Source organism: Scyliorhinus torazame, chromosome 17 (genome assembly GCF_047496885.1).
Source record: "Scyliorhinus torazame isolate Kashiwa2021f chromosome 17, sScyTor2.1, whole genome shotgun sequence".
In the NCBI taxonomy this organism is placed as follows: domain Eukaryota; kingdom Metazoa; phylum Chordata; class Chondrichthyes; order Carcharhiniformes; family Scyliorhinidae; genus Scyliorhinus; species Scyliorhinus torazame.
The window spans coordinates 182978719-183005503 of NC_092723.1; the positions used below are offsets into that span (position 1 = coordinate 182978719).

At 58.6% G+C, this 26785-nt stretch overlaps 1 protein-coding gene across 1 annotated transcript in view; it reads right to left on the bottom strand.

Moving 5' to 3' along the window:
• The window catches only part of shisa9a (shisa family member 9a), a 339858-nt gene that overhangs the window by 3065 nt on the left and 310008 nt on the right, over window positions 1–26785 (bottom strand). The gene's annotated exons all lie outside the window — the stretch shown is intronic.

Here is a 26785-nt window from a genome sequence, read left to right on the forward strand (position 1 = left end):
ATTTGGATGCATTTGGCCTTCCAGGTACAAACTGAGCCGAAATTGTGCCAAGTTTTACAAAGTCTTTTATTTTTCTCAAGCTTCCACTTAGACTCAGTCTGCTATCTGTCACTATCTAGTGTAACTGGGCAACATTTCAGAAGACAACTTTTTAAAAAGTTACAAAATATTCCATGTCATATTGGAATAATAACCTGGTGAAAATGGCCGAAAATGGGCCTTTTACAAAAAATACCCATTTTCGTTCACTTGTGAGTAACACTTATTTTAAATGACTAAAGATCACTGTACAGAATTCCTTACTCGTTAAATTGGTTCTTTATAAATGTCTACTCGAAGGTTTTTTGAAACATTAGTACCCTCACACTGGAAGGAACCAGCTTAATGTTCGGAAATTCCTCAGAGGCTGAAAACAAATACAATTAGCAGTAATGCACAATGATGATTACTGTGATCCGGGGTAACGGCCAGATCGGTGGGCATGCGGGCTTCCAGAATGGTGAGTTTTCATAGAATTTCAGAATTTACAGTGCAGAAGGAGGCCAATCGGCCCATCGAATCTGCACCGGCTCTTGGAAAGAGCACCCTACCCAAGGTCAACACCTCCACCCTATCCCCATAACCCAGCAACCCCACCCACCACTAAGGGCAATTTTGGACACTAAGGGCAATTTATCATGGCCAATCCATCTAACCTGCACACCTTTGGACTATGGGAGGAAACCGGAGCACCCGGAGGAAACCCACGCACACACGGGGAGGCTGTGCAGACTCCACACAGACAGTGACCCAAGCCGGGAATCGAACCTGGGACCCTGGAGCTGTGAAGCAATTGTGCTATCCACAATGCTACCGTGCTGCCCAGTTTTGGACCAGCATAGAAGATTGCGGAAACCTGATTTGCACTGGATGAGATTAATGTTCAAAATGATTTTGTGGGACCTTTGGTGGCGGCCATGACGTGAACGGTTGACCGGTCGCACATAAGGTGGCTCCCGCTTGTGGATTCGGTATTTGGCCCTTTTTGCCCGTTTAATGGGTGTTGTTTGGGAAGAGAAGTGGTGTCATTTGGGATTTCACCACCCCCCTTCCCCCCACTCCCCCCCAGCGTGTGATGTCTGGGGGGGGGGGGGGTATAATATGAGGAACAAGTTGAATAAGGGGTCCTCATCTGACTTGGAAAGCCCTCGTGTCGCAGGAGGGGAGAAAATGGCGGCGTATTCTGGGCCTTCGTTGCCATCTCAGGGGACAACTGAGAAGATGATGGCGTTCGTAAGGGATGAGATTAAGAAACAGAGACAAATGGTCTCTGATGACCTAGCGAAGGCGATTGACGTGGCGATGGCATCCACTCGTGTAACTTTGGACAAGGTGGAACAACGGTTGGAGGTGCAGGGCTCGACGAATCAGAAGGTGGAGGAGACGGTCACGGAGCATAATGATTGGATTGTCTTTTTGGAGGCAGAGGTGCCGATGTTGGCAGAGAGTCAGAAGATATTGAAGGCCAAGACCGATGGCACAAGGATTAACTTGGCCAATGCGGCTCTTTGCAAGAGCAAAGTGCGTTTTGGAGTGGTGTACCCGGTTCACCTTCGGGTCACGTTCAGAGTCAGGGATCATTATGTCAGCACACAGGAGGAGGCGAATGACTCTGTAAAGAAGCATGGACGGGAGCAGAATTGGATGATGTTGTTGGTGACACCAGAGTGTTGATTGTTTCCCCCTGTATTGTTGGAAATGTTTGGGGGAGAGGGATTGGGTGTGGGTTTATGTTTTTCCTTCCTCAAATGTTTGATATTAAAGTTGGTTCTGGGTAAGGGGGATGTTTGCTGTGTTACAGCTTTGATTTTCCCCCAGGTGGGGGTCACCCTGCTGGCAGTTATGTGGGTTAACGGGAGCAAAGTGGGAGAGAGAGCTGCAGCTGGTTGGTTACCTGGGCGGGGGGGAAGGGGGTGCTTTTTGGTTTGATTGTACATGAAGGTAATGAGCCTCGGTTGGTTGGGTTTTTGTTGTTTAGGAGGAGGGGGGGGGGGGGGGGGCGGTGGTTTGGGCTGTTCTGAAGTCCTGCCAAATAGTGAGCCGATCAGGCAGCAAACAGGCCAGTGGTGGGCCTTCCATGGGATGAGGACCCTGGGGTCAGGAGGTACCGCCCACTGAGAGCTGCTGGTCAACCGTAGGCCAGCGGCTCTTCTGCTCTCCAGCGCCGCTGGGAAGGCGGTGGCCGGTTCCAGGACAAGACTCACCGGTGGCCCGGGATCGCAGTCAATGCAGGCCAGAGGTACGTGGTGGTGGGAGGGGTTTCACGGGTAGGGGGAGTGTAGGTGGATCAGCAGCAAAGGCAGTAGTGGATCAGCAACCCCGGCCCACCCCTTCCTGATGCTGTTTCCCACAATCAGTCATTGAGTGCCTTTGCATGAGAGAGCCCTCCTACACTCCCCAACCACCCCTCAAATCCCCCCCTCCCCCAAATCCCCCACTTCCCCAGAGACCACAAGCAACTTGCATGGGTTTGCAGGCATGCTCCCTGTCTGGAGACATGCAGATTAGGTGCGGTTATAGGGCTACGGGATAGGGTAGGGGGAATGGTCCTCGATGGGGTGCTCTTTCAAAGGGCTGATGCAGACTCAATGGGCTGAATGGACTCCTTCTGCACTGTAGGGATTGTATGATTCTGAGGTAAGCCATCATTAAGCCTTTACTTAAGGTGAGAGATACAACGATGGTGTGAGTGATCAACCTGTTCATGTTATAGGAAGTATCAACAGTTTCAAAGTCAAATATATTAACATAAACCAAATTAAGGAAAAAATTATCAGTGATTCAAACCTGTGGGAAGAATTGAAATGTGACATTTGGAACAGAATATTCAAAACGTATAGAACATGGTGGACAGTGGTTAGTACTGCTGCCTCACAGTGCGAGGAACCCGGGTTCGTGACCTTGTGGAGTTTGCACGTTCTCCCCGTGTCTGCGTGGGTTTCCTCTGGGTGCTCCGCTTTCCCCCAAGTCTGAAAATGTGCAGGTTAGGTGATAGGGTGTGAGGGGTGGGCCTAGGTAGATTGCGCTTTCAGAGACTCGGTGCAAACGTGATGGGCCGAATGGCCTCCTTCAGCACTGTAGGGATTCTAAATAATGGTGTTAGCAGTCCTTTGTTGGTAAAGGAATTTTTGATCTTAAACATGCCAATACTTCAAAGACACATCTGGCAGAAGTGTTGCGAGGTAGCTGCTCTCTATATTCCCTCTTACACCTCACACAGGTATAATAGCACCGCCCCAGGCAACAGTTCCATTTGTTATTATTTTCCTGCTCTGAGGAGTTTGTTCTACCAAGAGGATTGAACGTGTGTTTAAGTATTCCGCTTGGTGTTTGGAATTCCTTTAGCTGTGGCACTCTGCTGGGAGCATCATTAGCATTGCTTCCAGAATCAACCAAATATCTTTAACCCGATTTGAGGTGCTTGGAGATTGTATTTACTGATGGATTCTGTTTGCCCAGGTGATGGATGACTGTACCCCGGAATGTAACTATATTTCACCTGTTGTGCCCAGTGGCAGCATCACAGACTGCGAGCGGAATCTGGATGGAGCAAACCCAGAGCTCTGCAATATCACCATGGTAATATTTCACAACCTTGCTCTCACAAGAGCTGTACTTTGTCCCATTTCCATGACACCGCCGCCAAATTTTGCATGTCAGGAAAACTCACGGAATTAGTCCGCAATATCACAGGACATGTGAATTTGCACTGGGATGTCTGATTGGCTGTCTAGATAAACTGGACGCCGCTATTCGCCACATGTAGTGCCTCACACCTTCTATCCATTCTCAATGAGCAGCCGGAGGGCTCCCAGATTACAACCCTCTGTTACACCCGCTTGGCTGTCTCCAACAGGGTTTCCCAAACTTGTTCATGCAGAATCCTGTTTGACCTCCCAAGAGTACTGAAGGAGCCCTTGAGAAACACTCTTATTATGCTGAAGAATAAAGCAACAAAAAAAAGGATTATTATTGCACACTAGGTACTCTCATATACACACACACACCTCTCTCTCTCACACACACACACATATGTTCATCTCTCTCACACACAAACACTCTCACATACACACACATCTCTATCTCACGCACTCACACACACCTGTCTCTTTCACGCATTCACCTCTCTCACACACACATATTCACCTCTCTCACACACACCTCTCTCACACACACACATTCACCTCTCTCACACACACACACACACTCATCTCTCGCACACGCACACTCACCTCTCTCGCACACACACCTCTCACACACACCTCTCTCATACACACCTCTCTCACACACACCTACACCTCTCTCACACACACCTCTCTCACACACACCTCTCTCACACACACCTCTCTCACACACACACACTCACTTCTCCCTCACACACACTCATCTCTTTCTCTCACACACACTCACTCATTTCTCTCTCACACACACTCACTCATTTCTCTCTCACATACACACACTCACCTCTCTTACACACATGCTCACCTCTCTCGCTCACACACACTCACCTCTCACACACACACACCTCTCACACACACACACCTCTCTCACACACACTCTCACCTCTCTGTCACACACAAACCACACACACACACCTCTCTCTCATACACACACCCATCTCTCACTCACACACACCCATCTCTCTCATTTACACACACACTCACCTTGCTCTCACACACTCACTCACCTCGATCACACACTCACTCATCTCTCTGTCACACACACTCATCTCTATCTCACACACACACTCACCTCTCTCACACACACACTCACTCACCTCTGTCTCTCTCACATACACACACTCACCTCTCTCTCTCACACACACACCTCTCTCACATACTCACATACACAAACCTCTCTCTCAGACACCTACAACCCTCCACAACTCGCTTGTGCAGTGGTGCAGCCTCTCTCAGGGCCCCACCCCCACTCTGGCGTCCCTCAGAACATGTGGTCCTGTGCCCCCCTCGCCCCTGGATGCCGCCCACCTTGCTGTCTTCGGTCCCAGCTTTGCCTATGTATTTAAATTGACTATGCTGATATTTCCATCTCGTCCAATCGGAGGTTTGCCTCTCAGTGCACTGGCTTCTGATTGGCTGACGAGTGCATCAGAAGTCAATGCAGTATGAAAAGTGGAATGTATGATTCACCTGAGGAAGGAGCAGCGCTCCGAAAGCTAGTGACATCGAAACAAACCTGTTGGACTTTAACCTGGTGTTGTAAGACTTCGAAAAGTGGAAGGACAGTTTGTTTTTCGAATTTAAACCTGCTGGATTCAGTGTGGAAACGCTGGATGAGTCCCGTGGACCCCGGGGTTCCACAGAGCCCAGTTTGGGAAATGCTGGTACAGAGTAACAGCAGTTTCTGAATCTCCTCATTGTCTTCCGCTCATGTGCTGTTTTTACATCCCAATGATGCCAATAAGATAGAAGGTTAGGAAAGGAGATAAGGTGAACAGGATTGGATTGGATTGGATTGGATTTGTTTATTGTCACGTGTACCGAGGTACAGTGAAAAGTATTTTTCCGCGAGCAGATCATTAAGTACATGAGAAGAAAAGGGAATAAAAGAAAATACATAATAGGGCAACACAAGGTATACAATGTAACTACATAAGCACCGGCATCGGATGAAGCATACAGGGTGTAGTGTTAATGAGGTCAGTCCATAAGAGGGTCATTTGTGCGTGTTTTCAGACTTCTGTATCTCCTGCAGAACATTGTATTGAGCATTTCTTTCAATTTTTTGTTGGTCACTATTCCTAAACATGGAAAAGTGTTCGAGGGAGATGGTAGTGTGATGGTATTGTCCCTGGACGAGTAATCCAGAGGCCCAGACTAATGCTGTTGGGACAAGGGTTCAAATTGCACTACAGCTGATCGATTTTGAATTTGTCAATAAAGCTGGAATATTAAAGCTAGTTTCAGTAATTGTGGCCATTTTACTGTCATCGATTGTAAAAGTCCATCTGGTCCACTCATGTCTTCTTCGGAAACCCTTCCTCAGTCTGCCCTGTCTGTGACTCCAGACTCACAGCAATGTGATTTGACTCCTAACTGCCCTCCGAAATGGCTCAGTAAGCTACGGAGCTCAAGGGCAATTCGGGAAGGACAACAAATGCTGGCCCTGCCCAGTGATGCCCACATTCATGGAAAAATAAATTTTAAAAACTAACAAGAGTGGCTCAGATTCGGGAGCCAGAGGCAAAAACAAACAGCGCCTGTCATTCATTACGCTCACAGCGGCCAACAGATTTGGTTGGCAGGATCGAAGTACAGCGCCCTTCACAGAAAGTCCAGAGTGATTGGGAACAGTCTGGGCGTGATTTACCGGGAAAAACAGAGTCCTGTTGTGGACACGTTTAACAGAATGTTCCTCGACGATCACAGTACCAAGGACAACCTCGCTATTTAACGGGACTCTTCTTTTTGAGGCCTCGGTGAGGAAGGCCCACCGAGTCCACACTTACATTAATTCCCTGCATTGAGGAGCTCAACTCGACCACCCACCGCTACCCCCTCCCCAACACCCAAACTTACTGATTAGGGGGTCCTCGATCCTTCCCCCCTCGCCCCACCTCGTATGGGCAGGGAATGCCTGGGTACCTTCCCCGGCATGGGCAAGTTGCCAACTGGGCACTTTGGAACTGCCAGTTTGGCAGTGTCACGTGAACACCCTGGCAGTGTCACGTGAACACCCTGGCAGTGTCACGTGAACACCCTGGCAGTGTCACGTGAACACCCTGGCAGTGTCACGTGAACACCCTGGCAGTGTCACGTGAACACCCTGGCAGTGTCACGTGAACACCCTGGCAGTGTCACGTGAACACCCTGGCAGTGTCACATGCCCTGGTGGCATCGGCATTGCAAGGCCACCCACCTTCCCGTGGACCTCCTGGTCCACGTTTGTGGAGACCAATGCTGAACAGTGCTCACTGGGGTCTCCCAAGAACTGAAGATCTACCTCCAGGACACTGCTATTTGCGACCCTGGAGAAAAATCAGCAGGATGTTAAAACAGATTTTTTTTTGTTGGCATTTTGCTTTGAGCTTTTTTTTTACCGGATATAAAAAATATTGAAAATGGGAGGAAAGGTTGAGAATCAAACATCATCCAATTGGGGAATGAGTCTGTTTGCTTTCCAATTGGTGTAGGAAGGCCGTGCGTCACCGGGGTGTGTTGTGTTAGCCGAATAATGGCTGCAGCTTGGGGGGGCGAGTCATATGATGAAACCCCCAGGAATACATTTAGTCGCAGTTGGAAACCTTGGACTCAGCTGTCTGAAGGATGCACATTTTATCCGACTGAAGCCATGAGCTTGTTTTGTGTTCGCCAGTGGTAAAGTCCAATTTCCTCACGGGCACCCAGTTCAAATCTAATCATCTGATTTCTTGTTGAGCTTAATGTTGGGGACGATTTTCCCGGATGGGAATGCTGCGATATTACATGGCAGATGAATCTTGACCATGGCCGGAATTCTCTGGCCGTTGGAATTCTCTTTTCTCGCTGGCTGCGCACCACAGGTTGTGGGGGTGAAACCCACGCAGACACGGGGAGAATGTGCAAACTCCACACAGCTATAACCTATTTCCAGAGGGGAAGATACGAGAGAGGTGGTGATTCGGTAAACCATGTTTTGCTAAGTGTCTGTCCAGATAGTCTGGAATTGGTAACGTATGAAGGATGTGAAGATATAACTTCGGTCCACTTTCTGGGAAACACTGACTAACGTTTACCATATCTGCTTCCAAATTCTGCTTGTTGAGTATTGCTCTGTATCTTTTTCTTAGAGAAATTAACAAGCAGAAAGGGCATCTTGGAGACCTATCGATCTCGGCACTCTGAAACCTTTTACAGATAGCGTGCCAATAATAGGCATGCAACAACATTCCAAATTGCATATTGGCGAGGCAGATTTACTGAGCTTACCGGCCTTAAAATAATTCAGTTGTTATTGACAAATTCCACTGTTAAGTGGCCCCCAATTTCTGAAGTTCAGAAGGAGTGGGTTGGAGAGGATTTAGAAATGATCTGCCTAGCTAGTTGATGTTTGCACTGTCCAAAATTAAATCAGGAATATGGAAAGTATCATTGGCATTCTGGAACACTCTTTTATTCCCACGAAGGCATTTTATTTTCCCCATTCCTTTACAGTTTCCTGATGTATACCCCATTACCAGTCAAGAGGGCGACAGGACCTTTGTCAATGGTATTGTTGACCTGACTGTCGGAGCAGAAATCGGCTAGAGTTTTGTCCAGCGTTGATTAGTGACATCACCACAGACTGACCAACTCTGGACAGTTTGGCCTTGGGAAAGGTCCCAGACAAGGACCAAGAGAAAGAAGCAATGCCTTTTCCAGTTGCAGTTTGTAAGAGAATGTGTTTGATATTATCAGGACGCCATTGCAGCTACTTCCCAATTAAACTAACAACAAAGTTGTCAGCCTGCAGGAACTGTCCAGCTTCACCACTAACAAAGAGCCTGCATTTAGATAGTGCCTTCCACCACCTCAGGGAGCGGCAAGGGACTTTACAACAACAACCTGTGTTTATACAACAGCCTTAGCACAGGAAAATGTCGCAATATTTGACACCCAATGATGTGGGTTTGCAGGGTAGTCACGTTTGTAATGTAGTAAACATGGCAGCCAACTTTCACACAGAAAGATCCCATGAACAGCATGTAAAAAATGTCTCCACAGTCCGAGAGGCTGCTCCCCCCCCCCCCCCCTCCCTTTGAGAGCTGACTGCTGGTGATTTAACCTGAGGGTCACCACATCTCAGGCAAGGGGCAAGGTTGAGAAGGCGGGTCGTTGGCGTTGCTCCACACCACGAACCAGCTGTCCAGACAACTGAGCTAATGAGCCACGCACTGTTTTCCTGATGCTGGCTATGGGATAAATATTGACCAGGATACCCGATTAGCTCCCGGTTTAACATCCCTTTGACAGGTGGCACCTGTAAGAGTGTAGCAGTCCCTCCAGCACTGCACTGAAAACCAGCCTCGGCAAATAACCCCCCTTGCAAAAGTCTCTGAGGAATTGCGGAGATTCACCAGGAGCACAGCATCACTCCTCACGCAGGCTTCTTACAGATAAACCACCAGCGTGATCGTCTCTCACAGCTCATTGACCAGGATGTACTTCACACAGACTCCTCTATTTGCCTAGCGAGGACAGCGAACATCGAGTAAGTCACACATTCCCTTTTCTGGTCTACACAATGAGGACCCAAAAGGCTAATAACAGATTCTTCAGTCACACAGGGTTTTCTCAATGCTTACAGCTGATCAAAATGGGTGTGGCTCCAGAGCCCTCTCCCTAAGTAAAGGATTATAATTCTTCAAGACTTTACCTTGGTGACATAGCTATGCTGCCGAAGAGATTTGCCATTGAGAAGCGCTTCTCAAGGACTTCACTGCTATTCAATTATGTTAGAACATAGAGACGTACGTTGCTACCCTCGCAAAGTACTTGATACGACCATTGTTGGGATTTTTTTCCGGGAGTAACGCTTTAGTTTTAAAGCAGAATCTTTCTACAGACCACATCAAAGAGTCCTCAGAGAATTTCATCAGCTTTGTTAGTCTGCCAAAAAAACACTCTGAAATCACGGCTGTTTCGTGAGGCATTTGTGACGGAAGTGAAACTTCCAGCAGATTTCATCGAAATAATAAGATGCATTTCACATTATTTAAAAAGTGTTCCTTCAGAAATGTGACAGTTAAAATACAACAAATGAGCCTGCAATGAATTATTAAAATAAAATCAGCCTTTTCAACAATGATATGTTGAGGTAGAGTAATTTATCATAGAATTCAAACATTTTACAGTGCAGAAGGAGGCCATTCGGCCCATCAAGTCTGCACTGGCTCTTGGAAAGAGCACCCCCAAGGCCAACACCTCCACCCCATCCCCATAACGCAGTAACCCCACCCAACACTAAGGGCAATTTTGGACACTAAGGGCAATTTAGCGTGGCCAATCCACCTAACCTGCACATCTTTGGGCTGTGGGAGGAAACCGGAGCACCCGGAGGAAACCCACGCAGACACGGGGAGAAGGTGCAGACTCCGCACAGACAGTGACCCAAGCCGGAATCGAACCTGGGACCCTGGAGCTGTGAAGCAATTGTGCTATCCACAATGCTACCATGCTGAATCTTCGGCATGCTCACTCTTAGCCAAGCACCCAGTGTTTCTACTATCTGAGGAAGACTGCGTGCATACCTCCAATACACATTGTTTCATCAAAATGTCCTAAGCTGCACTGGATCCTCCCATTGAACAGTGGGTGGATGTTTGGGTTTTGAAATGCAATCATTACTAAGTGTCCTACCTTGCTTGCCACTGTCATGTGACCTCTAACATGACGGAATTCCTGGGGGGGCGGCAGCCATGATAGTTCAATAAAGACGCGACATGAGACGCACAGTAGTCATTGACCTCGGCAACAGGGAATATTATGGGTCACTATATGATGAACCTGCCCCTTAATTAACCAAGATATTAAGATTCTTCCGTCACAGGGTGATGGAAGGTTTGTTGCCAAAACAAAATGGAGTGTGGAGCTGCCCACTCAACATCAGACTCATGGATATCTACAGTGGACCCCAGTAGCTGCTGCAGTGAATATATTGAAGGCTGGAGAACCCGAGGCAAAAATTGATCATTAATTTAGTTTAACTATATACAAAGTTCCATGTAAAGCGGCATCTCGCTCCTGGTACAATTCTTGCTGGGAGGACTAGTCTGTCCAGGCCCCGCTTTGGGCCGGCTTTTATATCAACACATAACGAGCGCCAGCGGATGGCCTCTGCCCCCGATCTGGGAAGCGCTTATATGCGAGTCCCATGGGAAGATCAACGCTGGTTTTCCCGTGGTCCTCGAGGGAGTTATGACAGCTGGGATGGACAGATTTTTGGAATATGGAGGCAGAACATTGGCGGGGATTTTAGTCCATTCCAGCTCCTCTTTCTCACGTTTCATATATCATAAAAACGTAGGAGACTCGAGAAGGTGAATCGAAATGGAGGTTTATTTACAACCATAAGAACAGGCCGCCACATGGCGTACAGCACAGATATCCCAACCGGGACAACCGATCGTGCCAGTCCCAATCCGGGCCGGCTTTTAAGGATTCATTCTAAGAGCCCCAGCCGATTGTCCTCTGTCCATCAGCGGGAAGCTCATATTCCACAAGCCCCTCTGGGAGGTCAACCGGGTCACCCTCCGGGTCTCCTGAGGGTTATTACATTTGCGTGTGATTGAAGAAAAGCAAATGAATGTCTCTTCTCCCATTTAAGTTTGGAGCCAAGCAGGTGAGCAGGGATGAAAATCTGATAAAAGTTTTATGTTTGAAACGGAGAACAGGAACTGAGCATCTGCTGCAGCAACGTGCAAAATGGCTGCCAAGGATGTCTACATACTCACTCCAACCATCCATTCCAGCTGTTCCTTCACTGTAACTGGGCCACAATCCTGTCTCCCTAACCGCACAGTGAGTGGACCTACACCATACGGACTGCAGCGGTACAAGGCGGCGGCTGGCCACCAGCTTCTCAAGGACAATGAGGGAAGGACAATAAATGCCGGCCAAGCCACCGAAGCCCACATACCACGAATGAATTTTAAAATTTTAAATTTTAAAAATTCCTCCATGAACGTATAAACAATATTTTCATCCCACCTTCCCAGTGCAGAGCCTCGGGCCTATATCACCGTATCCAGACGTAACTCAGCACCGTTACTGAAGATCAACTTAAGTCTTGGATCTCTCACAGGTTTGTTAGTCTTTGGAATTTTCTTCCCCGGGGAGGCTGTGGCTCGCTGAATATATTCAAGGTTGAGGTGACAGATTTTTGATTGACAAGGGCTATGGGGTGGGGACAGGAAAGTGGTCAGGCTGTGATCAGAGCAACCATGGTCTCTCACATGGAAGAGCAGGCTCGAGGGGCTGAATGGCCTACTCTTGCTCCTAATTCTTATGTTCTTATTTGCTGAGCCTACTATTCGCTCCCTCCAAACTCCACGCAAAATATTTTCCAACAGGGATCACTGCGTAGAGATTAAAATACAGGAGACCTCCCTCGTGTCCTCGCCTCCGCTTGAAGCCAATTGTGTAGTTTCTGCTCATCATTGAACTCAGCGAAGAATCGACTCCGGAATGTTCCTGGTCTGCAATTACCACTATTACACTAACTGAATCATTGCAAGAACATCTTAGCTTCTTTTTAAGAAGCTTTCATCAGGAAGGACTATTGGGCAGAGTTTTTAAGGAGATCGGCGTTGGGGTAGTGTGGCACTGCTTCAGTGGGCAGCAGGACCATGGGCAACGTTCTGTTGGTGGTGGCCAAGCCAATGATGCCGGTGGCTTGCCAGCCAATCAGAGGGCCAGCAGCCAAACAGTGCCACTGGAAGCAGTGGCCATTGCTGGAGCTGCACTTGGAGGGCGCATTGAGGAGGGTGCCCTTAAACTCAAGTGGCTGGTGCCTGAGAGCACTAGGGGCAGTTAGGTAACGCCTGGCAAGGTGGGAGAGGGGTTGTCTCTGAGGACCTCTGATGCCATTGCCGTGGGGTTAACCATTGGTGCTGGGGAAGCCCATCCCCAATCCCTGGTGGGAAACCAGCAGGGTTTACCTGCAGGTCCCATGGAGGTGGGAAGAGGGCATTTCAGGGGATTTACCACCTGGCTGGTGGTTCATTTGCCACTTTTACTGCCAATTGCAAAATAGTATGACAGCAGAAAGATGGTGAAGAATGCGCAATGCCTGACCACACCATTTTGCCAGCCTTCCCATCTTCCATCCTGTCAACTATGGGCTTGAAAAATTCCCTCCGTTGTTTCTGCTGTGGTTATATTGTATAAAGATATTACATTTAGAACATGAGGATGTCAGAAACAGGAAACAAGAAAATGGTACTTGGACTACGGAGATTTTCATTATCTTATTATGGAGTCCACCTCTCCCATTGAACTCCTTAACCTCTCAAAGTAGTCAAGTACAGCCTCTGTAACTTCCCACAAACTTACCCAAGTGACTATTCTTTATTTGGGATTTCAAATATTTCAACAAAGTCTCATTTTGTCCATACCTGATATCCAGGCACCCATACTTCACGCAGAATATCACGGAATCCCCATTAACAGCAGTATTCCAGCTGATTTTTCACCGAGCCCAGAAATTCTGAGGCAGATTGTACCATTCCTAATTCCTACAGCAACCAGAACGAGGGGCGGGATTCTCCAACCCCCCCGCCGGGTCGGAGAATCGCCAGGGGGCGGCGTGAATCCTGCCCCCGCCGGCCGCCAAATTCTCCGGCACCTGAGATTCGGCGGGGGCGGGAATCGCGCCGCGCCAGTCGGCGGGCAGCCCCCTGGCGATTCTCCGGCCCGCGATGGGCCGAAGTCCCGCTGCTGTAATGCTGGTCCCGCCGGGGAATTAAACTACCTCCCTTACTAGCGGGACCAGGCGGAGCGAGCGGGCTCCGGGGTCCTGGGGGTGGCGCGGGGCGATCTGGCCCCGGGGGGTGCCCCCACGGTGGCCTGGCCCGCGATCGGGGCCCAACGATCCGCGGGCGGGCCTGTGCCGTGGGGGCACTCTTTCCCCCCCCGCCTCGGCCATCAGCCTCCTCGATGGCCGACGCGGAGGTGACCCCCCCCCCCCCGCGCATGCGCGGGGATGACGTCAGCAGCTGCTGATGCTCACGTGCATGCGCGGACTTCCGCCGGCCGGCGGCGCGCCAACCCCTCCGGCGCGGGACTAGCCCCTCAAGGTGAGGGCTGGGCCCCTAAAAGTGAGGGCTTGGCCCTTAAAGGTGAGGGCTTGGCCCCTAAAGGTGTGGAGAAATCCGCACCTTTGGGGCGGCCCGACGCCGGAGTGGTTCACACCACTCCATCCCGCCGGGACCCCCCGCCCCGCCGGGTAGGGGAGAATCCCGGCCCAGTTCCCAACAGGGATCTGTCCTCATCCCCATGGTCTGATACAATACCGACAGGTGACTGTATTCAGTGCGCTGGGTTTATGTTCAATGTTCTGGTGCCTGTTTGACATTTTAGGTTTTACCTTTTTTTCTAAGGTGCTCTTTTGTGCTGCCAAATATTTTGTGCCATGAATATTTAAGATTTAGTCAGTTGGAAGCCCAGAACTTGAGCTTGAATATAATCATGCCGTTGAAGCTTTTCACCTTGCACTCACCAGGGCAGACACAAGAATGTCAAATTTCAAAGGGAACAACAATTTATCCTGCATGACAAAACAATGCTGATTGATTGGCAAATCGGTTCTGATTGGTCAATGCATTGCCATAGCGATTGCATTCGGGAACTGTTGTTCCCCATGTATACAAAAAAGATGCAAAGCCTGGACATGTTCCTTTTGTGTGCGGAGGGATGATTAAATAAATGTAGCCTCTAGCAAGCATAAGTGAGGGCCATTGCGAGCAACTGATAACACTTGCATGCAAATTTCAATAATTTATTAACTCTGGCCATCTATTTACATTTTCTTAATTGTCAAGTTACAAAGGACCTTTTGGACACCAGGATGAATAACCTCAGCCAGTACGGGAATTGAAGCTGGATTGTTGGTCTCTGCATCACGAACCAGCTGTCCAGCCAACTGAGCTAAATCGGCCCCCGCCCGGTGATGGAAATTAGAACGGTGGGATTTTTTAGTCATTCCTTGTTCATGGTGCAATGCTCACTGGGAGGCTGCAGGATTTGATGGCCACTACCTTCAGTGCTACACGGAGCAGCCTCCATATCTTCCTTCATTGCATCCCACACACACACCAGCAAAAGGGTGGTGGTTGGGGAATTGTATCAGCTGAAACGCCGACTGTGATGGAATTTTGAAACGCAAACCAATCATTTGTTGCTGTAACATATCTCAACAATTCTATCTCTTATTTCACACTTGCTGCCTGGAGAGACAGGCAGCCACTACTGCAGCATCTGCAAGCCACAGTCTCTCAGCCTATTGCTTTGCACAGATTCCCATCCCACTTAATTTGATCTACTCCTCTACTAAACTCTGGCCATGCAGCCGAGGTGTATTGAAGTTGTCGTCAGTCTCAATTACACCCACAACAGCCAAGGACATGTTCCCAGCAAGTCTCTTCAGACTTTAATTCAAGTGGGAGGCAGGTTCAGCCTCACAGTTACATGCTACAGTGGATTTTAAGAAGCACTTTCTCGTCCAAATTGCTTGATTTGTTTAGGGGTAAAAAGGATTGCATGTTTTCACTGTGTCATTAAGCACAGGATTGCAATTATGGAATTCAGCTCGATTTGGGTGATCATGTTGTGCGTTTCTAAATAACTCGTGACAAAAAAAACTTTTCCTGCTCCTTAACCTGTCAATCCCACAGGTCACAGAGTCACTAGCTGATTGTTGCTGTCCTGTCAATTAATCACTCACAATACAGCCATTTCTTTAACTTCTGTTCGAATTGTTACTGTGAAGCACCATTTCATTCACAATATTCTGCACAGGTACAAAAGGTCATTGCAAAGAAATTGAAAAGAATAATGGAACCAGCAACACAGGTCAAAGTCACTCAGGGTCGTTTTGTCCTTTTGTTACTCGGAGATAGTTCCAGGCAGAGGTTACATTCACCTGGTCAAAGTGAGGCTGCGCCCACTTCCTATCAGCTACTTCCTGATCAACACAATATGTCCTTAGCCTGCAAATAGCTCCCGTTCTTTCACCGCTAACAATATTGTGTGTTTTCAGATGACTTTCCTGAGAGAGGACTTATAATTCCCCCCGAAAGTCAGCTGAAATTAGATATACAGAATCGCAAGCGGGACAACATTTAATGCCCATCATTCTTACATTAATTTCATCCAGGCCCAGTTATCAGCCACCTGGATTTATGGGCGCCCTGAGCTCCCTTTAGTTTAATAGATGTCAACCTTTTGCTCAGCTGCAGCGTTCGGGGACATCAGGCTGTCGGTACAAAACCTACTCTGGAGACCAAATTAGGGACAGTGTGGGACATACAGGCAGAGCGGTGGCCTGGCAGAGCGGTGGGTGTGGCAGAGCAGAGGGACTGGCAGAGCGGTGGGCCTGGCAGAGCGGTGGCCTGGCAGAGCGGTGGCCTGGCAGAGCGGTGGCCTGGCAGAGCGGTGGGCCTGGCAGAGCGGTGGGCCTGGCAGAGCGGTGGCCTGGCAGAGCGGTGGCCCTGGCAGAGCGGTGGGTGTGGCAGAGCGGTGGGCCTGGCAGAGCGGTGGGCCTGGCAGAGAGGTGACAGAGCGGGGGCCCTCGCAGAGCGGTGGCCTGGCAGAGCGGTAGGTCTGGCAGAGCGGTGGCCTGGCAGAGCGGTGGGCCTGGCAGAGCGGTGGGCCTGGCAGAGCGGTGGGTGTGGCAGAGCGGTGGCGTGACAGAGCGGTGGCCCTGGCAGAGCGGTGGGCCTGGCAGAGCGGTGGGCCTGGCAGAGCGGTGGGCCTGGCAGAGCGGTGGGCCGGGCAGAGCGGTGGGCCTGGCAGAGCGGTGGGCCTGGCAGAGCGGTGGGTGTGGCAGAGCGGTGGGTCTGGCAGAGCGGTGGCCTTGGCAGAGCGGTGGGCCTGGCAGAGCGGTGGGCCTGGCAGAGCGGTGGGCCTGGCAGAGCGGTGGCCTGGCAGAGCGGTGGGTCTGGCAGAGCGGTGGGTCTGGCAGAGCGGTGGGCCTGGCAGAGCGGTGGCCTGGCAGAGCGGTGGGTCTGGCAGAGCGGTGGGTCTGGCAGAGCGGTGGGTCTGGCAGAGCGGTGGCCAGGCAGAGCGGTGGGTGTGGCAGAGCGGTGGGTCTGGCAGAGCGGTGGCCTGGCAGAGCGGTGGCCTGGCAGAGCGGTGGCCTGGCAGAGCGGTGGCCTGGCAGAGCGGTGGGTCTGGCAGAGCGGTGGGCCTGGCAGAGCGGTGGGTGTGGCAGAGCGGTGGGCCAGGCAGAGCGGTGGGTCTGGCAGAGCGGTGGCCTGGCAGAGCGGTGGCCTGGCAGAGCGGTGGGTCTGGCAGAGCGGTGGGCCTGGCAGAGCGGTGGCCTGGCAGAGCGGTGGGTCTGGCAGAGCGGTGGGCCTGGCAGAGCGGTGGGCCTGGCAGAGCGGTGGGTCTGGCAGAGCGGTGGGTCTGGCAGAGCGGTGGCCAGGCAGAGCGGTGGCCAGGCAGAGCGGTGGGGGTGGCAGAGCGGTGGGGGTGGCAGAGCGGTGGGCCTGGCAGAGCGGTGGGGGTGGCAGAGCGGTGGCCTGGCAGAGCGGTGGGCCTGGCAGAGCGGTGGGCCTGGCAGAGCGGTGGGCCTGGCAGAGAGGTGACAGAGCGGGGGCCCTGGCAGAGCGGTGGCCTGGCAGAGCGGTAGGTCTGGCAGAGCGGTGGCCTGGCAGAGCGGTGGGCCTGGCAGAGCGGTGGCCTGGCAGAGCGGTGGGTCTGGCAGAGCGGTGGCCTGGCAGAGCGGTGGGGGTGGCAGAGCGGTGGCCCTGGCAGAGCGGTGGGTCTGGCAGAGCGGTGGCCTGGCAGAGCGGTGGGGGTGGCAGAGCGGTGGGGGTGGCAGAGCGGTGGGGGTGGCAGAGCAGTGGGGGTGGCAGAGCGGTGGGTCTGGCAGAGCGGTGGCCGTGGCAGAGCGGTGGGCGTGGCAGAGCGGTGGGTGTGGCAGAGCGATGGGGGTGGCAGAGCGGTGGGCCTGGCAGAGCGGTGGGGGTGGCAGAGCGGTGGCCTGGCAGAGCGGTGGGCCTGGCAGAGCGGTGGGTGTGGCAGAGCGGTGGGGGTGGCAGAGCGGTGGGGGTGGCAGAGCGGTGGGCCTGGCAGAGCGGTGGGGGTGGCAGAGCGGTGGCCTGGCAGAGCGGTGGGCCTGGCAGAGCGGTGGGCCTGGCAGAGAGGTGACAGAGCGGGGGCCCTGGCAGAGCGGTGGCCTGGCAGAGCGGTAGGTCTGGCAGAGCGGTGGCCTGGCAGAGCGGTGGGCCTGGCAGAGCGGTGGCCTGGCAGAGCGGTGGGTCTGGCAGAGCGGTGGCCTGGCAGAGCGGTGGGGGTGGCAGAGCGGTGGCCCTGGCAGAGCGGTGGGTCTGGCAGAGCGGTGGCCTGGCAGAGCGGTGGGGGTGGCAGAGCGGTGGGGGTGGCAGAGCGGTGGGGGTGGCAGAGCAGTGGGGGTGGCAGAGCGGTGGGTCTGGCAGAGCGGTGGCCGTGGCAGAGCGGTGGGCGTGGCAGAGCGGTGGGCGTGGCAGAGCGGTGGGTCTGGCAGAGCGGTGGGTCTGGCAGAGCGGTGGGTCTGGCAGAGCGGTGGCCAGGCAGAGCGGAGGGTGTGGCAGAGCGGTGGGCCTGGCAGAGCGGTGGGCCTGGCAGAGCGGTGGCCTGGCAGAGCGGTGGGCCTGGCAGAGCGGTGGCCTGGCAGAGCGGTGGGCCTGGCAGAGCGGTGGGCCTGGCAGAGCGGTGGGTCTGGCAGAGCGGTGGCCTGGCAGAGCGGTGGGCCTGGCAGAGCGGTGGCCTGGCAGAGCGGTGGGTGTGGCAGAGCGGTGGCCTTAGTGAGCGGTGGGCCTGGCAGAGCGGTGGGCCTGGCAGAGCGGTGGGCCTGGCAGAGCGGTGGGCCTGGCAGAGCGGTGGGCCTGGCAGAGCGGTGGGCCTGGCAGAGCGGTGGGCCTGGCAGAGCGGTGGGTGTGGCAGAGCGGTGGGTGTGGCAGAGCGGTGGGTGTGGCATAGCGGTGGCCTGGCAGAGCGGTGGCCCTGGCAGAGCGGTGGGCCTGGCAGAGCGGTGGGTCTGGCAGAGCGGTGGGTCTGGCAGAGCGGTGGGTCTGGCAGAGCGGTGGGCCTGGCAGAGCGGTGGGCCTGGCAGAGCGGTGGCCTGGCAGAGCGGTGGGCCTGGCAGAGCGGTGGCCTGGCAGAGCGGTGGGCCTGGCAGAGCGGTGGCCCTGGCAGAGCGGTGGGTGTGGCAGAGCGGTGGGTGTGGCAGAGCGGTGGTCTGGCAGAGCGGTGGGTCTGGCAGAGCGGTGGGTCTGGCAGAGCGGTGGGCCTGGCAGAGCGGTGGGCCTGGCAGAGCGGTGGCCTGGCAGAGCGGTGGGCCTGGCAGAGCGGTGGGCCTGGCAGAGCGGTGGGTGTGGCAGAGCGGTGGCCTGGCAGAGCGGTGGGCCTGGCAGAGCGGTGGGCCTGGCAGAGCGGTAGGCCTGGCAGAGCGGTGGGTCTGGCAGAGCGGTGGGTGTGGCAGAGCGGTGGGTGTGGCAGAGCGGTGGGTGTGGCAGAGCGGTGGGTGTGGCAGAGCGGTGGGTGTGGCAGAGCGGTGGGTGTGGCAGAGCGGTGGGCCTGGCAGAGCGGTGGGCCTGGCAGAGCGGTGGGTGTGGCAGAGCGGTGGGTGTGGCAGAGCGGTGGGCCTGGCAGAGCGGTGGGTGTGGCAGAGCGGTGGCCCTGGCAGAGCGGTGGGTGTGGCAGAGCGGTGGGTGTGGCAGAGCGGTGGGCCTGGCAGAGCGGTGGGCCTGGCAGAGCGGTGGGCCTGGCAGAGCGGTGGGCCTGGCAGAGCGGTGGCCTGGCAGAGCGGTGGCCTGGCAGAGCGGTGGGCCTGGCAGAGCGGTGGGTGTGGCAGAGCGGTGGGCCTGGCAGAGCGGTGGGTGTGGCAGAGCGGTGGGCCTGGCAGAGCGGTGGGCCTGGCAGAGCGGTGGGCCTGGCAGAGCGGTGGGCCTGGCAGAGCGGTGGGCCTGGCAGAGCGGTGGCCTGGCAGAGCGGTGGCCTGGTAGAGCGGTGGGCCTGGCAGAGCGGTGGGCCTGGCAGAGCGGTGGGCCTGGCAGAGCGGTGGGCCTGGCAGAGCGGTGGCCTGGCAGAGCGGTGGGCCTGGCAGTGCAGAGGCCCTGGCAGAGCGGTGGGCCTGGCAGAGCGGTGGGCCTGGCAGAGCGGTGGGCCTGGCAGAGCGGTGCCCCTGGCAGAGCGGTGCCCCTAGCAGAGCGGTGCCCCTGGCAGAGCGGTGGGTGTGGCAGAGCGGTGGGCCTGGCAGAGCGGTGGGTCTGGCAGAGCGGTGGCCTGGCAGGGCGGTGGGTGTGGCAGAGCGGTGGCCTGGCAGAGCGGTGGGTGTGGCAGAGCGGTGGCCTGGCAGAGCGGTGGGCCTGGCAGAGCGGTGGGTGTGGCAGAGCGGTGGCCCTGGCAGAGCGGTGGGCCTGGCAGAGTGGTGGCCTGGCAGAGCGGTGGGCCTGGCAGAGCGGTGGGCCTGGCAGAGCGGTGGGTGTGGCAGAGCGGTGGGCCTGGCAGAGCGGTGGGCCTGGCAGAGCGGTGGGCCTGGCAGAGCGGTGGCCTGGCAGAGCGGTGGGCGTGGCAGAGCGGTGGGTCTGGCAGAGCGGTGGGTCTGGCAGAGCGGTGGGTCTGGCAGAGCGGTGGGCCTGGCAGAGCGGTGGGCCTGGCAGAGCGGTGGGCCTGGCAGAGCGGTGGGTGTGGCAGAGCGGTGGGTGTGGCAGAGCGGTGGGTGTGGCAGAGCGGTGGGTGTGGCAGAGCGGTGGGCCTGGCAGAGCGGTGGGCCTGGCAGAGCGGTGGGTGTGGCAGAGCGGTGGGTCTGGCAGAGCGGTGGGCCTGGCAGAGCGGTGGGCCTGGCAGAGCGGTGGGTGTGGCAGAGCGGTGGGTGTGGCAGAGCGGTGGGCCTGGCAGAGCGGTGGGCCTGGCAGAGCGGTGGGTCTGGCAGAGCGGTGGGCCTGGCAGAGCGGTGGGCCTGGCAGAGCGGTGGCCTGGCAGAGCGGTGGGCGTGGCAGAGCGGTGGGTCTGGCAGAGCGGTGGGTCTGGCAGAGCGGTGGGCCTGGCAGAGCGGTGGGACTGGCAGAGCGGTGGGACTGGCAGAGCGGTGGGTGTGGCAGAGCGGTGGGTCTGGCAGAGCGGTGGGTCTGGCAGAGCGGTGGGCCTGGCAGAGCGGTGGGCCTGGCAGAGCGGTGGGTGTGGCAGAGCGGTGGGTCTGGCAGAGCGGTGGGCCTGGCAGAGCGGTGGGCCTGGCAGAGCGGTGGGTGTGGCAGAGCGGTGGGTGTGGCAGAGCGGTGGGCCTGGCAGAGCGGTGGGTGTGGCAGAGCGGTGGGCCTGGCAGAGCGGTGGCCCTGGCAGAGCGATGGGTGTGGCAGAGCGGTGGGTGTGGCAGAGCGGTGGGTGTGGCAGAGCGGTGGGTGTGGCAGAGCGGTGGGTGTGGCAGAGCGGTGGGTGTGGCAGAGCGGTGGGCCTGGCAGAGCGGTGGGTGTGGCAGAGCGGTGGCCCTGGCAGAGCGGTGGGTGTGGCAGAGCGGTGGGTGTGGCAGAGCGGTGGGTGTGGCAGAGCGGTGGGCCTGGCAGAGCGGTGGGCCTGGCAGAGCGGTGGGCCTGGCAGAGCGGTGGGCCTGGCAGAGCTGTGGGCCTGGCAGAGCGGTGGGCCTGGCAGAGCGGTGGGCCTGGCAGAGCGGTGGCCTGGCAGAGCGGTGGCCTGGCAGAGCGGTGGCCTGGCAGAGCGGTGGGCCTGGCAGAGCGGTGGGCCTGGCAGAGCGGTGGGTGTGGCAGAGCGGTGGGCCTGGCAGAGCGGTGGGTGTGGCAGAGCGGTGGGCCTGGCAGAGCGGTGGGCCTGGCAGAGCGGTGGGCCTGGCAGAGCGGTGGCCTGGTAGAGCGGTGGGCCTGGCAGAGCGGTGGGCCTGGCAGAGCGGTGGGCCTGGCAGAGCGGTGGGCCTGGCAGAGCGGTGGGCCTGGCAGAGCGGTGGGCCTGGCAGAGCGGTGGGCCTGGCAGAGCGGTGGCCTGGCAGAGCGGTGGGCCTGGCAGTGCAGAGGCCCTGGCAGAGCGGTGGGCCTGGCAGAGCGGTGGGCCTGGCAGAGCGGTGGGCCTGGCAGAGCGGTGCCCCTGGCAGAGCGGTGCCCCTGGCAGAGCGGTGCCCCTGGCAGAGCGGAGGGTGTGGCAGAGCGGTGGGCCTGGCAGAGCGGTGGGTCTGGCAGAGCGGTGGCCTGGCAGGGCGGTGGGTGTGGCAGAGCGGTGGCCTGGCAGAGCGGTGGGTGTGGCAGAGCGGTGGCCTGGCAGAGCGGTGGGCCTGGCAGAGCGGTGGGTGTGGCAGAGCGGTGGCCCTGGCAGAGCGGTGGGCCTGGCAGAGTGGTGGCCTGGCAGAGCGGTGGGCCTGGCAGAGCGGTGGGCCTGGCAGAGCGGTGGCCTGGCAGAGCGGTGGGCCTGGCAGAGCGGTGGGCCTGGCAGAGCGGTGGGTGTGGCAGAGCGGTGGGCCTGGCAGAGCGGTGGGTGTGGCAGAGCGGTGGGCCTGGCAGAGCGGTGGGCCTGGCAGAGCGGTGGGCCTGGCAGAGCGGTGGCCTGGTAGAGCGGTGGGCCTGGCAGAGCGGTGGGCCTGGCAGAGCGGTGGGCCTGGCAGAGCGGTGGGCCTGGCAGAGCGGTGGGCCTGGCAGAGCGGTGGGCCTGGCAGAGCGGTGGGCCTGGCAGAGCGGTGGGTGTGGCAGAGCGGTGGGTGTGGCAGAGCGGTGGGTGTGGCAGAGCGGTGGGTCTGGCAGAGCGGTGGGCCTGGCAGAGCGGTGGGCCTGGCAGAGCGGTGGGTGTGGCAGAGCGGTGGGTCTGGCAGAGCGGTGGGCCTGGCAGAGCGGTGGGCCTGGCAGAGCGGTGGGCCTGGCAGAGCGGTGGGTGTGGCAGAGCGGTGGGCCTGGCAGAGCGGTGGGCCTGGCAGAGCGGTGGGCCTGGCAGAGCGGTGGGTGTGGCAGAGCGGTGGGCCTGGCAGAGCGGTGGCCTGGCAGAGCGGTGGGTGTGGCAGAGCAGTGGGTCTGGCAGAGCGGTGGGTCTGGCAGAGCGGTGGGCCTGGCAGAGCGGTGGCCCTGGCAGAGCGGTGGGTGTGGCAAAGCGGTGGGTCTGGCAGAGCGGTGGGCCTGGCAGAGCGGTGGGCCTGGCAGAGCGGTGGGCCTGGCAGAGCGGTGGGTGTGGCAGAGCGGTGGGCCTGGCAGAGCGGTGGGCCTGGCAGAGCGGTGGCCTGGCAGAGCGGTGGGTGTGGCAGAGCGGTGGGTCTGGCAGAGCGGTGGGTCTGGCAGAGCGGTGGGCCTGGCAGAGCGGTGGCCCTGGCAGAGCGGTGGGTGTGGCAAAGCGGTGGGTCTGGCAGAGCGGTGGGCCTGGCAGAGTGGTGGGCCTGGCAGAGCGGTGGGCCTGGCAGAGCGGTGGGCCTGGCAGAGCGGTGGGTGTGGCAGAGCGGTGGGTGTGCAGAGCGGTGGGCCTGGCAGAGCGGTGGGTGTGGCAGAGCGGTGGGTGTGGCAGAGCGGTGGGTGTGGCAGAGCGGTGGGCCTGGCAGAGCGGTGGGCCTGGCAGAGCGGTGGGCCTGGCAGAGCGGTGGGCCTGGCAGAGCGGTGGGTGTGGCAGAGCGGTGGGTGTGGCAGAGCGGTGGGCCTGGCAGAGCGGTGGGCCTGGCAGAGCGGTGGGTGTGGCAGAGCGGTGGGCCTGGCAGAGCGGTGGGTGTGGCAGAGCGGTGGGCCTGGCAGAGCGGTGGGCCTGGCAGAGCGGTGGGCCTGGCAGAGCGGTGGGTGTGGCAGAGCGGTGGGCCTGGCAGAGCGGTGGGCCTGGCAGAGCGGTGGGCCTGGCAGAGCGGTGGGCCTGGCAGAGCGGTGGGCCTGGCAGAGCCGTGGGTGTGGCAGAGCGGTGGGCCTGGCAGAGCCGTGGGTGTGGCAGAGCGGTGGGCCTGGCAGAGCGGTGGGTCTGGCAGAGCGGTGGCCTGGCAGAGCGGTGGGTGTGGCAGAGCGGTGGCCTGGCAGAGTGGTGGCCTGGCAGAGCGGTGGGTGTGGCAGAGCGGTGGGCCTGGCAGAGCGGTGGCCTGGCAGAGCGGTGGGCCTGGCAGAGCGGTGGGCCTGGCAGAGCGGTGGGCCTGGCAGAGCGGTGGGCCTGGCAGAGCGGTGGCCTGGCAGAGCGGTGGGTGTGGCAGAGCACAGGGCCTGGCAGAGCGGTGGGTGTGGCAGAGCGGTGGGCCTGGCAGAACGGTGGGCCTGGCAGAGCGGTGGGCCTGGCAGAGCGGTGGGTGTGGCAGAGCGGTGGGTGTGGCAGAGCGGTGGGTGTGGCAGAGCGGTGGGCCTGGCAGAGCGGTGGGTGTGGCAGAGCGGTGGGCCTGGCAGAGCAGAGGGCCTGGCAGAGCGGTGGGCCTGGCAGAGCGGTGGGTGTGGCAGAGCGGTGGGCCTGGCAGAGCGGTGGGTGTGGCAGAGCGGTGGGCCTGGCAGAGCGGTGGCCTGGCAGAGCGGTGGGCCTGGCAGAGCGGTGGCCTGGCAGAGCGGTGGGCCTGGCAGAGCGGTGGGTGTGGCAGAGCGGTGGGTGTGGCAGAGCGGTGGGCCTGGCAGAGCGGTGGGTGTGGCAGAGCGGTGGGTGTGGCAGAGCGGTGGCCCTGGCAGAGCGGTGGGTGTGGTAGAGCGGTGGGTGTGGCAGAGCGGTGGGTGTGGCAGAGCGGTGGGCCTGGCAGAGCGGTTAGGCTGGCAGAGCGGTGGGTCTGGCAGAGCGGTGGGCCTGGCAGAGCGGTGGGTGTGGCAGAGCGGTGGCCCTGGCAGAGCGGTGGGCCTGGCAGAGCGGTGGGCCTGGCAGAGCGGTGGGCCTGGCAGAGCGGTGGGTGTGGCAGAGCGGTGGGTGTGGCAGAGCGGTGGGTGTGGCAGAGCGGTGGGTGTGGCAGAGCGGTGGGTGTGGCAGAGCGGTGGGTCTGGCAGAGCGGTGGGTGTGGCAGAGCGGTGGGTCTGGCAGAGCGGTGGGTGTGGCAGAGCGGTGGCCCTGGCAGAGCGGTGGGTGTGGCAGAGCGGTGGGTGTGGCAGAGCGGTGGGTGTGGCAGAGCGGTGGGCCTGGCAGAGCGGTGGGTGTGGCAGAGCGGTGGGTGTGGCAGAGCGGTGGGCCTGGCAGAGCGGTGGGCCTGGCAGAGCGGTGGGTGTGGCAGAGCGGTGGGTGTGGCAGAGCGGTGGCCTGGCAGAGCGGTGGGCCTGGCAGAGCGGTGGGTGTGGCAGAGCGGTGGGTGTGGCAGAGCGGTGGGCCTGGCAGAGCGTTGGGTGTGGCAGAGCGGTGGGTGTGGCAGAGCGGTGGGTGTGGCAGAGCGGTGGGTGTGGCAGAGCGGTGGGTCTGGCAGAGCGGTGGGTGTGGCAGAGCGGTGGGCCTGGCAGAGCGGTGGGTGTGGCAGAGCGGTGGGTGTGGCAGAGCGGTGGGCCTGGCAGAGCGGTGGGTGTGGCAGAGCGGTGGGCCTGGCAGAGCGGTGGGTGTGGCAGAGCGGTGGGTGTGGCAGAGCGGTGGGCCTGGCAGAGCGGTGGGCCTGGCAGAGCGGTGGGCCTGGCAGAGCGGTGGCCTGGCAGAGCGGTGGGTGTGGCAGAGCGGTGGGCCTGGCAGAGCGGTGGGTGTGGCAGAGCGGTGGGCCTGGCAGAGTGGTGGGCCTGGCAGAGCGGTGGCCTGGCAGAGCAGTGGGCCTGGCAGAGCGGTGAGCCTGGCAGAGCGGTGGGCCTGGCAGAGCGGTGGGTGTGGCAGAGCGGTGGGTGTGGCAGAGCAGAGGGCCTGGCAGAGCAGAGGGCCTGGCAGAGCGGTGGGTGTGGCAGAGCGGTGGGCCTGGCAGAGCGGTGGGCCTGGCAGAGCGGTGGGTGTGGCAGAGCGGTGGGCCTGGCAGAGCGGTGGGCCTGGCAGAGCGGTGGGCCTGGCAGAGCGGTGGGCCTGGCAGAGCGGTGGGCCTGGCAGAGCGGTGGCCTGGCAGAGCGGTGGCCTGGCAGAGTGGTGGCCTGGCAGAGCGGTGGGTGTGGCAGAGCGGTGGGACTGGCAGAGCGGTGGGTGTGGCAGAGCGGTGGGCCTGGCAGAGCGGTGGGTGTGGCAGAGCGGTGGCCCTGGCAGAGCGGTGGCCCAGGCAGAGCGGTGGGCCTGGCAGAGCGGTGGGCCTGGCAGAGCGGTGGCCTGGCAGAGCGGTGGCCTGGCAGAGTGGTGGCCTGGCAGAGCGGTGGGTGTGGCAGAGCGGTGGGCCTGGCAGAGTGGTGGGCCTGGCAGAGCGGTGGGTGTGGCAGAGCGGTGGGCCTGGCAGAGCGGTGGGCCTGGCAGAGCGGTGGGTGTGGCAGAGCGGTGGGCCTGGCAGAGTGGTGGGCCTGGCAGAGCGGTGGCCTGGCAGAGCGGTGGGCCTGGCAGAGCGGTGGGTGTGGCAGAGCGGTGGGCCTGGCAGAGCGGTGGGCCTGGCAGAGCGGTGGGCCTGGCAGAGCGGTGGCCTGGCAGTGCAGAGGCCCTGGCAGAGCGGTGGGCCTGGCAGAGCGGTGGGCCTGGCAGAGCGGTGGGCCTGGCAGAGCGGTGGCCCTTGCAGAGCGGTGAGCCTGGCAGAGCGGTGGCCTGGCAGAGCGGTGGCCTGGCAGAGCGGTGCCCCTGGCAGAGCGGTGCCCCTGGCAGAGCGGTGCCCCTGGCAGAGCGGTGCCCCTGGCAGAGCGGTGGGTGTGGCAGAGCGGTGGGCCTGGCAGAGCGTTGGGTGTGGCAGAGCGGTGGCCTGGCAGAGCGGTGGCCTGGCAGAGCGGTGGGCCTGGCAGAGTGGTGGGTCTGGCAGAGCGGTGGCCTGGCAGAGCGGTGGGCCTGGCAGAGCGGTGGGTGTGGCAGAGCGGTGGGTGTGGCAGAGCGGTGGCCTGGCAGAGCGGTGGCCTGGCAGAGCGGTGGCCTGGCAGAGCGGTGGGTGTGGCAGAGCGGTGGCCCTGGCAGAGCGGTGGGCCTGGCAGAGCGGTGGCCTGGCAGAGCGGTGGGCCTGGCAGAGCGGTGGGTCTGGCAGAGCGGTGGCCTGGCAGAGCGGTGGCCTGGCAGAGCGGTGGGCCTGGCAGAGCGGTGGGTCTGGCAGAGCGGTGGCCTGGCAGAGCGGTGGGCCTGGCAGAGCGGTG